The sequence below is a fragment of the Erythrolamprus reginae genome, chromosome Z (assembly GCF_031021105.1).
Source record: "Erythrolamprus reginae isolate rEryReg1 chromosome Z, rEryReg1.hap1, whole genome shotgun sequence".
In the NCBI taxonomy this organism is placed as follows: domain Eukaryota; kingdom Metazoa; phylum Chordata; class Lepidosauria; order Squamata; family Dipsadidae; genus Erythrolamprus; species Erythrolamprus reginae.
The window spans coordinates 41,870,888-41,881,658 of NC_091963.1; the positions used below are offsets into that span (position 1 = coordinate 41,870,888).

Consider the following 10,771-nt stretch of genomic DNA (forward strand, 5'->3'; position numbering starts at 1 on the left):
CAGTTGTCAATCAGCAGAATTAACCTGTAATACTGCATTTTAACCACTGTACCACCACAGCAACCCACTGATGGCACGAGTTAAGAAATTTGCCATTTCTCAAGGAAAGGAAAGCAGAATGTATTATTTATTTATTTATTTATTTATTTATTTATTTATTTATTACTTGGACTTATATTCCGCCCCTCTCTGAAGACTCGGGGTAGCTTACAACATGTATAAAACAGTATAAAACATACTAAGTCCAAAAAAGTTAAAAACCACCTAGCTCAACTAAAAGAACCTAACCTTTAAAAGAAAATGTACAGCTACAAATCATCAACTATCAAACCAACAATCAGCCAGAGCAGAGTGTCAAGCTCAATGGCCCCAGGCCTGCCGGCAAAGGTAGGTTTTTAGACCCTTGCGAAAGGCCAGGAGAGTAGGGGCAGTGCGAATCTCCAGGGGGAGTTAGTTCCACACAATTGGAGCTGCCACAAAGAAGCTCTTTCTCCTAGGGTCCACCAGCCGACGTTGTTTGGCTGACGGGACCTGGAGAAGGCCAACTCTGTGGGCTCTGACTGGTCGTTGGGATATGTGACACAGAAGACGGTTCCGTAACTTCTTGCCCATAGCAAACTCACCTATGACCGATTGTTCTTGTTCACTTCAAAAATAGTGCCTTCAGCAAAAACCATGTGTTCTGCTCTATCTGAAATGCATACCAGCAAGTAAGGGCTGGGTATAGGAATCTAATCTGATCTTCTTGGCCCCTCTACCTGCTGTGGGCACAAAACACATTTGGTTTTTAGTAATTGATTTTTTGCAATTACTTCCTTTTGGCAGGAGGGATACCAAGGATCTTCTCAAGAATCCCAAATCTATCCCTTGGAGTACAGGGAAGCTTTTAATAGGCTATCTGATATTAACTTACAACTTAAAGCACCTACACAATGGATGATGAGGTTTAAGAGAAGGTGTCGATCCTAAAGCTGATCTGGCTGAAGCCATCTGGAGCCAGGGATAGGGAGGAGAGATTAGGGATAGCTGGGGTTGTGCAGTCAAAATAAAATGCTTTCTCTTGGGAACCAAGAATATCCTTACACCTGGTCAGAGGAATGATGTCACCAGACCATCTGACTCTGCCTTGATTGAACTATGTGACTGATACAGTGATACCTTGTCTTACAAACTTAATTGGTTCCAGGACACGGTTCTTAAGGTGAAAAGTTTGTAAGATGAAACAATGTTTCCCATAGGAATTAATGGAAAAGCGATTAATGCGTGCAAGCCCAAAATTCATCCCTTTTGCCAGCCGAAGTACCCGTTTTTGTGCTGCTGGGATTCCCCTGAGGCTCCCCTCCATGGGAAACCCCACCTCTGGACCTCTATGTTTTTGCGATGCTGCAATTTCAATGAGGCTCCCCTTGCTGGGAAACCCCACTTCCGAACTTCTGTTGCCAGCGAAGCATCCGTTTTTGTGCTGCTGGGATTCTCCTGCAGCATCACAAAAACACGGAAGTCCAGAGACGGGGTTCCCCATGGAGGGGAGCCTCAAGGGAATCCCAGCAGCGCAAAAACGGGGGCTTCACTGGCAACGGAAGTCCGGAAGTGGGGCATCCCAGTGGCGGCGGTGGGTTTGTAAGGTGAAAATAGTTTGTAAGAAGAGGCAAAAAAATCTTAAACCCCAGGTTTGTATCTCGAAAAGTTTGTATGACGAGGCGTTTGTAAAACGAGGTATCACTGTATTTCGAAAAGGCTATCCTTTTGAGGAATTCATCTACCTCAGAGTTTTTGTTTGCAATGGATCTATTAGTTGAACCCTGTACTCTGGGGCTGGGACCCCATAAAACTGGGGTCCCAACTTAACCCCAGGAGAGTCATCTGTTTTTCATCTCCATATGGCCATAATCTCCCTTCTACTTTTTATGTCAACACAGAGCATGGTGAGAAATGTGGTCACTAGTATTTCTTTTAAAGTTAGCATACATTTTTGCCAAGTCCTTTAGTGGCTAATAGTCCTTTGCTGTGGCTGTCAAGAACAGTTCTAGATTGAAGAATTTCAAAGATGGGACTGTAAAACAGTTATTGTAGAATTCGTATCAGCAAGCTTTGAATCCATGTATTTGGAAGACAACTGAGAGCAAAGGCTTTTTTATTACATGTTAAAATATTGCTGGAAAAAGAGGATCTGGGAAAATATACTTTTTCTCCAGACTTCATTAATGTCAACTTTAAATATCTGATAATATTTTGAACAATGTTTAATTTCCTGGACATTTAATCAGATTATTCACCACCCTTTAAAAAATACTATTCCTTTACATATTATGAGAAGGAGAAATGGATCTGTCCTCCGAACTGAAATAAACATAGATTTGACAAAAATGTATATCTCCTAAATCAGAAATTTTATACCTGTGGCTACTGAGAAAGGTCCCACGGAGTCTCATTCAGCAATCCTGTATTTTCTTGGAATCAGCTAAATGATGCTCAGAGTAGGTGGCTGTGGAAGTGCAGGTTTAATCCATTAATATATCACATGTCTCATTGTTACATTTTCTAACACAAGCAAATATTGTTACTTTTCTAAAATACTAATTATAATGTAGGTTAGATCCAAATATGGTCATATTCTCACAGATGCTAAGGAGTTTAAAATAGTTATCCTTAAAACTGATTTAAGTCCCATTCAAATTAACAAAATTAATAAAGACAAAGTATGAATCTATCCCAATAAACAGAAATAAGACACATCACAATATGGAAAATAAGATAAATGAGAAGACTGGGGCTAACATTTATACATTTACCTAGATTTGGAAGCTACAGCACCATCAGGAACATCTGTGCCATAAGCTAGACTGGGAGGTTGAAAAACCCTCCATAAAATAAGGCTGTGACAGATATTTACAAAACTCCTGCCAAGAAAACAATATGAAAATATCCATGAAGCCATCAGGAATCAAACCCAGGTTGAAGGCAATTTTACCTTAGCCTATAAATATTAAGGAAAACATAGGTTTTAAAATTGCACTGGGCCTCATGAAAAATCCTCCACATTCCCTCATTTACTTTTGTCCATGGATACTTTCTCTTGTGTTGGGAAAAGGATTTTATTGTTTTCGTCCCGAAATCAAAGCAAGTTCCCCCCCCCCCGCTCCTCTTTCTTATCCTAACTGTTTGAAAAAGGGGAGAGGGGGAAAAATCTGTCATTACCCCCATTTCCAGATTCCTGTTTGAAATTCGTGATTCAAACCCGAGGACATTTAATATCTGACTGGATTAAATATAGCAGACTCCAGCCTCCACTCTCTTTGAAAAGACAGGTCTCGGGGTTGTGCCTAAATTCACAGGATGAAAACTGATCTACGATACATGTTTTAAGTTTAGATCTGAGGGGAGGGGGGGAGGCGCGGGGAGGAAAAGCCGCTCTGCTCTGGATCTGGTTTATATTGGTGTAAAGCCCTTGAAGTTGAAAGGTGCTTCAGGAAGCTCATGAAGGAGAAGAAAAGAGAAAAGGGGGAGGTGGTATGTTTGCTGGGGAAGAGATGCACCAGAGCAGCATAGCTGAAATATTTCATTAACTTGCATTAACACATGGCTCAACATCCCCCCACCCCTCAAAAAGGAACAGAGGAACCCAACATACCTACCTATAGCCAGCTTTCCTCCTCCCCATAGTTCCCTCTAAGCTGAGCAGTGAGCAATCGCTCACTTAAAAATCATCATCAACTCAGAGTTTTCCAAACCTGCCCAGAAGCCGAGAGGGAAAGAGTGAGAGGGAAGGAGAGAGAGAGGAAGAGAGAGAAACAGATAGAAAAAAGAGAGGAAGGAAAAGAAAAAGAATGGGAGTAAGGAAGAGAGAAAGAAAATCAAAATCTAGTTTGAAACTAGCTCAACTATTTAAGTGGCATTTTGATATTGATAGAGTTGCCCTTTTATGAGCTCACTGTTATAGACACACAGTACAGTATTTTATTCTGAAATTCTCTGAGGCACAACAGGGTGGGGTTTTTATTTGTTTATTTGTTTGTTTATTTATGTATTTATTTATGTATTTATTTCTGTGCCGCCCAGTCCCGAAGGGACTGCCGCTCAGACAGTATACTTTTCCGCCCCCCCCCCCCCCAAAAAAAATTAGAGGGAACACTGCTCCTCCCCCACACAATAGTTAACACTTTCTGGATTCAGCTACATTATCTGCCCCAAGATTCTACTGGCTCATTGAAGGATACAAAATACATGGGAAGCCTTTTTTTTTTTTTTTTAATTGAAGTGAAAGAAAAGTGATTTCCCTTTAGAAAAATATTTTGAGGTGCCCACTTATCTACTTCATGTGTATAACAACACTGAGAGAAATGGTCAGATTGAGAAAGAGTTTGATGTGAGCATATCTCAGTGTTTAGTTTTGAATCATGTTAAACTACAGAGTTACCTTGATGTGGCTAAAGGCATCAGCTAGAAATAGAGAGACCTTGGCTGTGAAGACAGATGGGTGACCTTGAACTATTTATTCTCTCTTAAAAAGGAGGCAATCACAAACAACTTCAGAAAAACTTTGCCAACAAAACCTCACAGATTAGTCCGTGCAGTTTCTGAAAAACCAACATGATTGAACAGAGAAAGAAAGAAAAAAACCCCACACTATGATTTACTCAGCTCACCCATTTTAGAGATGGCATCTAGCTGAGCCAATATGTTGACTATATGTTGACTACATGGGCTGAGTTCATTCAATAGGCTAAGGTAAATTTGGGAATCCTCCAAATATATTTGACGTTATCTCTCATAACAGTCTGACAAACCAATATTTTATTATCCTGGCTTGAGATGATGGGCACTGAAATTTAATGAAACTGGAAGGCAAGCTGAGCTGAACTAATCTGGTTTAAAATATGTAAACATTTCAAAACCATTGTTTAAATGTTAGATCTTTGAAATTTTGCAAAATTGGCTAATCACAACTATAGAATACTTTTTTAAAACTTAAATTTGCCTGTTACATATGTAAAAGTCTTGCATTTTCTCTCAAAAATAGAATGGCAAGTGAGGAAAAGTGGAAGCAGTATGGACAGATACATCTCTTGTGCTGGTTGGGATTAGTAGCAGTTGTAATCCAACACATCTGGACAGCACCAATTTTGGGAGGGATCCTTGGTTTCTATTTTATCCACACACACACACACACACTCACATACACATCAAAAAGTTGTTCACATCTGTTGCCATGATCAAAGGACAATGGAAAAAACATTTTTAAAAAGGGGAAATGTGAAATACGACGTGCTTGTTCAGAAAGCAATGCTTCTGAATGAACCCCTACTTTAATTGACATAGGAATGCAGAACTCTGAGAAGCAAGTATGCCCCAATAAACTGGATTCATACAATTCTGTGAGCTATGGTCTGCATAATCATTTTTACAGACTAAACCAAGACTGGCTGAGTTCACTCAACTTCTAAATCATAAACATGCAAGCTATATTTTGGTTTAGATTAGTACCTACATTAGGTTATAGTGCAATAGCACTTTAAAGGTTACTGATACATTTATATTATGACAGAATGGGGATTTAAGAAAAAAAAACTGTAATCAGTGGAACTGTTGTATTTCCAGAACAAATGTGCACTGGATAACAATTGTGTTCCTTGTTTTTACCATTATTAGCCATGAAAAAGTCTGTGATGCAAAACCAGAAATTATGCTGCAAATCTTTCAGATATCACAAGGTTCTTAAATATACTTTTGATATTCATATTTTAAATAATAAATTATATATAATAAGTTAAATCCTTAGGGTAAATTTGCTTAATGCAGGCTGAGAAGACTGAAGTAAGGTTGGGAGGAAAGCGTCTAGATACATAGAAATGATTGCTCCTGCTACAGCCAATTCTAGAAGGAAATTTTGTTTGGGCATTTTGAAAGTTTGGGCCCTCTTAACAGCTGTTAACTTGATTGCACAACATGAAAGTGAAATAGTGCTTGGCTACTTGGTGGTTCAGTATAAACCAACCTTATTTTTGATCCAGTGAGTTATCATTCAGTGAGTTTATGACCATGAGTTCTAACATTCTGGACTCAGTTAAATCAACATTTATATTTAAATAACCATAAATACACCTGGCCAACATCACCTGAAGAGTAGGATCTCACCCCTGAAAACAGTAAGTCCAAAAGAAGAAAAGACACACAAACTTCACTCCCCGATCCCTCCTGCACGCTTAAAAATCTAATTTTGACTACTTTTGACTTCGACGAAGTGAAAAGTAGGGAGCTTATTCCCAGTATACTGCCCGCAAATTTAAAGTCAATAGGTTGAAAAGAGAAAGAAAAGGAAAAGACCCGGAAGCCCAATGCAGGGCTACAAAATAAGAGCTGCACAAATAAGAACGTTCATGAGATGGCAGCAACAAGATACAAAATACTTTAACTCTGCGCCCACCTCCTGATCATTTCCAGATCTCGGAGACCGAGTTCCGCTTGAAAAAGACCTTCAAGGATAACGCAATTAGTTCTGCTGTTTCTTAGCGAGCGCTACCCCCACACACCTGCGTTTGCCACGCTTACTTCTTGAAAAATTAGCCTATCAATAGCAGAGGTCCCCAAACTTGGTAACTTTAAGACTTGTGGACTTCAACTCCCAGAATTCTCCAGTCAGCTATGCTGGAGCTATGTTGGCTGGAGAATTCTGGGAGTTGAAGTCCACAAGTCTTAAAGTTGTCAAGTTTTTTTATTTATTTGTTTGTTTGTTTTGTCAAGTACTGGTGGTATACAAGTTTTTAAATCTCTGATTTAGGGCAAAGCAGCACTAGTTTCTAAATACCGTGAAAGCTGAAAATAGGATTAGAAAAGCCGCTGTAAACGGAATAATAGAAAAGGCTACGAGGCGGGTGACTCGGAATTGTACTCACTCTTTGTTTCCAACTCGGCGTGGTGGAAATCGTCTTAAATCTTGGCGACGGAAGAGGAATTCAGCGGGAGACTAAGGAAAAGTTGATAGAATTTAAGCAAAGGGTCTTATCAAGTAGGGATTGACAGAATCCAGTTTCTCTTGTGCTGCTTTGCGGACAGGCTCTCTCTTTACGACCACCTCACTCAGTTTGCCGAGTCTTTCAAGATTATTCGCCATGGGGATCATTCATAAAACACCCATATGTAGTTTTAGTAACCCTCGCGGTTGATCATACCGGGAAGCGGGAAAAACAATGGGATCTACTTTTACTGGAGTGCCAGTGATCCAACGGAGCAATTATACAATGCTAAGGACATCAGAAGATCCCAGGCACAGTATATGCCACCTCCTTTTGTAACCCCGAACCAACAGGTTTTATTAGAACTTGGGAGCACATCGGGCAGGAGGTTAATAGACAAAAAACTTCTTCCCAGAATAGGAAAGTTTGTCAGGTTCCCTTACAAGGCCAGAAGGCCCCCATTTCTCTCTGGAGTAAGGTGGTTTTCAGGGAGTTAACTTTGGAGAAAGCATGTTAAGGATTAGGGTTGCTGCCTCGTTTTAATTTCCTGATGAGGTATCAATTATAATTTCTGTGTTTGGAAAGCGATTTTCTGTCAACCGCAGGAATCCAAGAGAAGAGGAAAGCAGAGAGACGACGTCAGCGAGTGTGTGTGTGTGTGTGTCGTTCAAACCTCTAAATACTGGGTGTCCGGACTTCTCTACTCGGAAGTATTCAGATAGTTGCCGCGGGTTCTGGAGCTTTTCCGAAAAGCCGCCTCCCCCAAGGGTTTCAAGGCGCCTCTTAACTTCCTAAGAACCAGCAAAAAAACAGCCAAGTGAGTGTGTGGCTGCTTTCAGGCCCGCCCTCTGATTTCCCGGAGGGACTGAAGCGAGGACTTTCTATCGCCAAGGTCAACAATCTGGAACCCCTAGAATACAAGAAATCTCTCAGGAGTCCATACAAATTCCTGCTCCTTCCTTACTCACTCAAAAAGCTGCTGAACCTTAAAGGGGATTAAGGTGCTGATTGATTGATTAGGAGTTTTCAACTTCTAGCGACCACATGGATAGATTTTTTCCATGATGATCTATCCCTATCTTGTTTTTTCAGGTGCACTCACCACCACTGTAACTAAGTCCACCTTGCTGCTGGTCATTCTTTCCTTCCACCTTTCCCAACTTTAGAGCCTTTTCAAAAGTGTGTTTGCATAAAGTGTTTGAAGCAGGATAATTTAAGCCTGATTATTTACACCTAAGATGGGAACTCTGTGTTAATTTGTTCTATACTCTCAAGATATACTGGGAGAAGTTGTTCCTGTTTTATAAATGGAGAACTTAGAATAATGCTGATAACCAAGGAAGAAGAAAGGGTTCAGCAAAGTCAAGATTCTTTCTTATCACCCAACACAATGAAGCTTTGAAGAATAACACGGCAATGATCCTGTAGAAGTAGCAATATAACAAATATACTATAGGCATTTACTATAATATGCTAATCATAAAATCAAAATGTTTGATTGATAACATGTATTTTTTGCTAAATACAAAAAATTGTAAATTTAAGACTTTAAACACAAAAGAAAATGTAGCAAAAATATACAGGATTTGAGTGAGAGAACCTGTCACCATCTTTTTAAGGTTAAACTTTCATATTTAAGCACTGTGTGAAATGTTAGTTGTAATGCAGATAAAGCAGACTTCCATAGCCTGTTCTTCTCTGACAACATTGGGATTATGAGCACATTCTAATCAACTAAACTACAACATAACTTGGTTCTGGTTTAGTGGATACACTGTAATTTGTTCTTTATAGTGTGCTGGACTGATACCAGTCATGTTAAAGTCTAACTTACCTTTCAAGTTATTGAAGGGAAAATGGAGAGAGGGATGCCACTGGAAAAAAAGAAAGGGTCCTCAACCTATTGATCTCTGAAATTTCAGTAACACTCTTATTGGCTGATGACACTGAAATTTGGGGAAATTGGTTTAATTAGGCAGCTAAGACAGCAACATATGAAGGAAATTAGCTGCAATTTACAAGCTGTAATTAAACAAATTATACTTTAGCAGTAATAGTATATGTAAATTCAAATTATCTTCACATAATTCATCCTAATTTAAATGTTCCTTAGTCCCATTGTTTTAACAGGAAAATTAAGGTCCTTTGTGAGGCTGCAAAATTGTGCTGAAAGCATTAGTATAAATACACTACTGAAATCAAAAGTAGTTAAAAATGCTTGACTTAAATATATTCTTCATGTTCTAAATTTTGACAACTTTGCTGAAATTGTTGAGGCCTTGGACCAATCTTGGTTCTCCAGAGGTGGACTGAAGGTTAATGTATGATTATTCAGAAGTTGTCCTCTTTTCTCTAGTGGAGCTGCTTCGTGAATGAATGTTTATAGAATGGTACAGTGAAATATATTTCAAAAGTAACTTTTCAAAGAGACCTAAACTATACAAAAGCTGTGGTTTTTATAAAGTAACTTGGAAAGAAAACTTCTAATTTCTATTGCAAGTTATTCCAAGTGAGTTTGTTGCAGATAATAGATTGACACTTCAGTATTAATTCTCACTTATTTTCTTATTTTCAAATCCAATATACTGTACTGGAATACTAGCAATAATTCAGTTTCCTTTAATTTCTAGTGACAGAATAGTGAGACTATCATTTTTTAGGACACATGTTAGTTTTGGTAGAAAGACAGTATGGTATACTTTCCCCCAAATATATGAATCTTTAACCTTAATCTGTAGAATGGGCAGTGGTTACCCTGAAATACAGGGTATACATGCTATAAACTATACAAACAGGATAATGTGGTACGATTAAAGTTAACACAATTATTATGGTAACCAAAACCAATCACATAGTCCATTTGTATAAGACTTTAGATGCCGTAACCTTTTTTTGCTTCATGATTTTTACAACACAGCAACAGTACACTGATTAAACTGGAAATTAAAACACTAAGACATTGCTTTAAATCTATTTATTTGAATCCTTGATCTAATTTATTCATTGACCTTTCTTCAAAGAATCAACTCACTTGATTCTGTGATAGCCATCTCACCTCCTATTTTATTCCTACCACAATGATCCTCCTGGATGGAGATTAGAGCAATTGACTCCAAATCAATTAGTTTCCATATTTGTTGATAGATTTATACTTCGCATTTCCATAGTCCTAGACCAGGGGCCATGATCTGGAACCACATGTGGCTCTTTCATCCCTTTACTGCAGTTCCCTGTCCCTGGTCAGCTCTACAATTGCTAGAGGTTTTGGTTAGGACAGATAGAGGAAAAGGGATGCCATGTTAGGAGGAGACTCTATGGTGTGGGAACTGGACTTCCAGTTGGCTCCAGAATTGAATGGAGTGCTTCTGGTTAGGACCGATATGGCTCTTTGAGTGCTTAAGGTTGCCAACCTTGGTCCTAGACATTTACTTCCCCTATTAGATTACACTTGCTCTCATACATAGTTGATTGATTGATTAGTCTTATGATTGTATCAAAATATAAAACAGAAATAAAATGCAGAATACAAACATAGGATAAAATACATAAAATAAAAATACAATAATAAAATACATATGCATTCAATACAAAGAATTAGCATTCAAATAAATACATCACCTTTATGGATGGTCCAAACTGTTCAATATAATGGTTCCTTTGTTCAACTGCCTTAGTTTATAAACTTAGTAGTTGTATTCATGATGTATAGATTAGAAGAGGACATATGATAATAAGTGATTCACAATCAAAGGACTTCTCTTTCAATTTGAAATGTTAAGTATCTAAGCCTAAGAAGGTATATAGTTGATAATCAAACA

General features: G+C 38.6%; 1 long non-coding RNA gene across 8 annotated transcripts in view; it reads right to left on the reverse strand.

Moving 5' to 3' along the window:
- The window catches only part of LOC139154940 (uncharacterized), a 64,881-nt gene extending 56,033 nt beyond the window's left edge, over nucleotides 1-8,848 (reverse strand). For 5 of the 8 annotated variants that reach the window (XR_011556992.1, XR_011556989.1, XR_011556986.1 and 2 more), the window contains exons 1-2: nucleotides 6,894-7,328; nucleotides 2,398-2,485 (exon numbers count right to left, since the gene is read on the reverse strand). This is a non-coding gene — a long non-coding RNA (uncharacterized lncRNA). Of the gene's footprint in view, nucleotides 1-2,397; nucleotides 2,486-6,424; nucleotides 6,543-6,893; nucleotides 7,329-7,626; nucleotides 7,718-8,787 lie in introns of those variants that run through there. The other 3 variants (XR_011556991.1, XR_011556990.1, XR_011556987.1) reach the window with 3 other exon arrangements.
- Nucleotides 8,849-10,771: the final 1,923 nt, after the last annotated feature.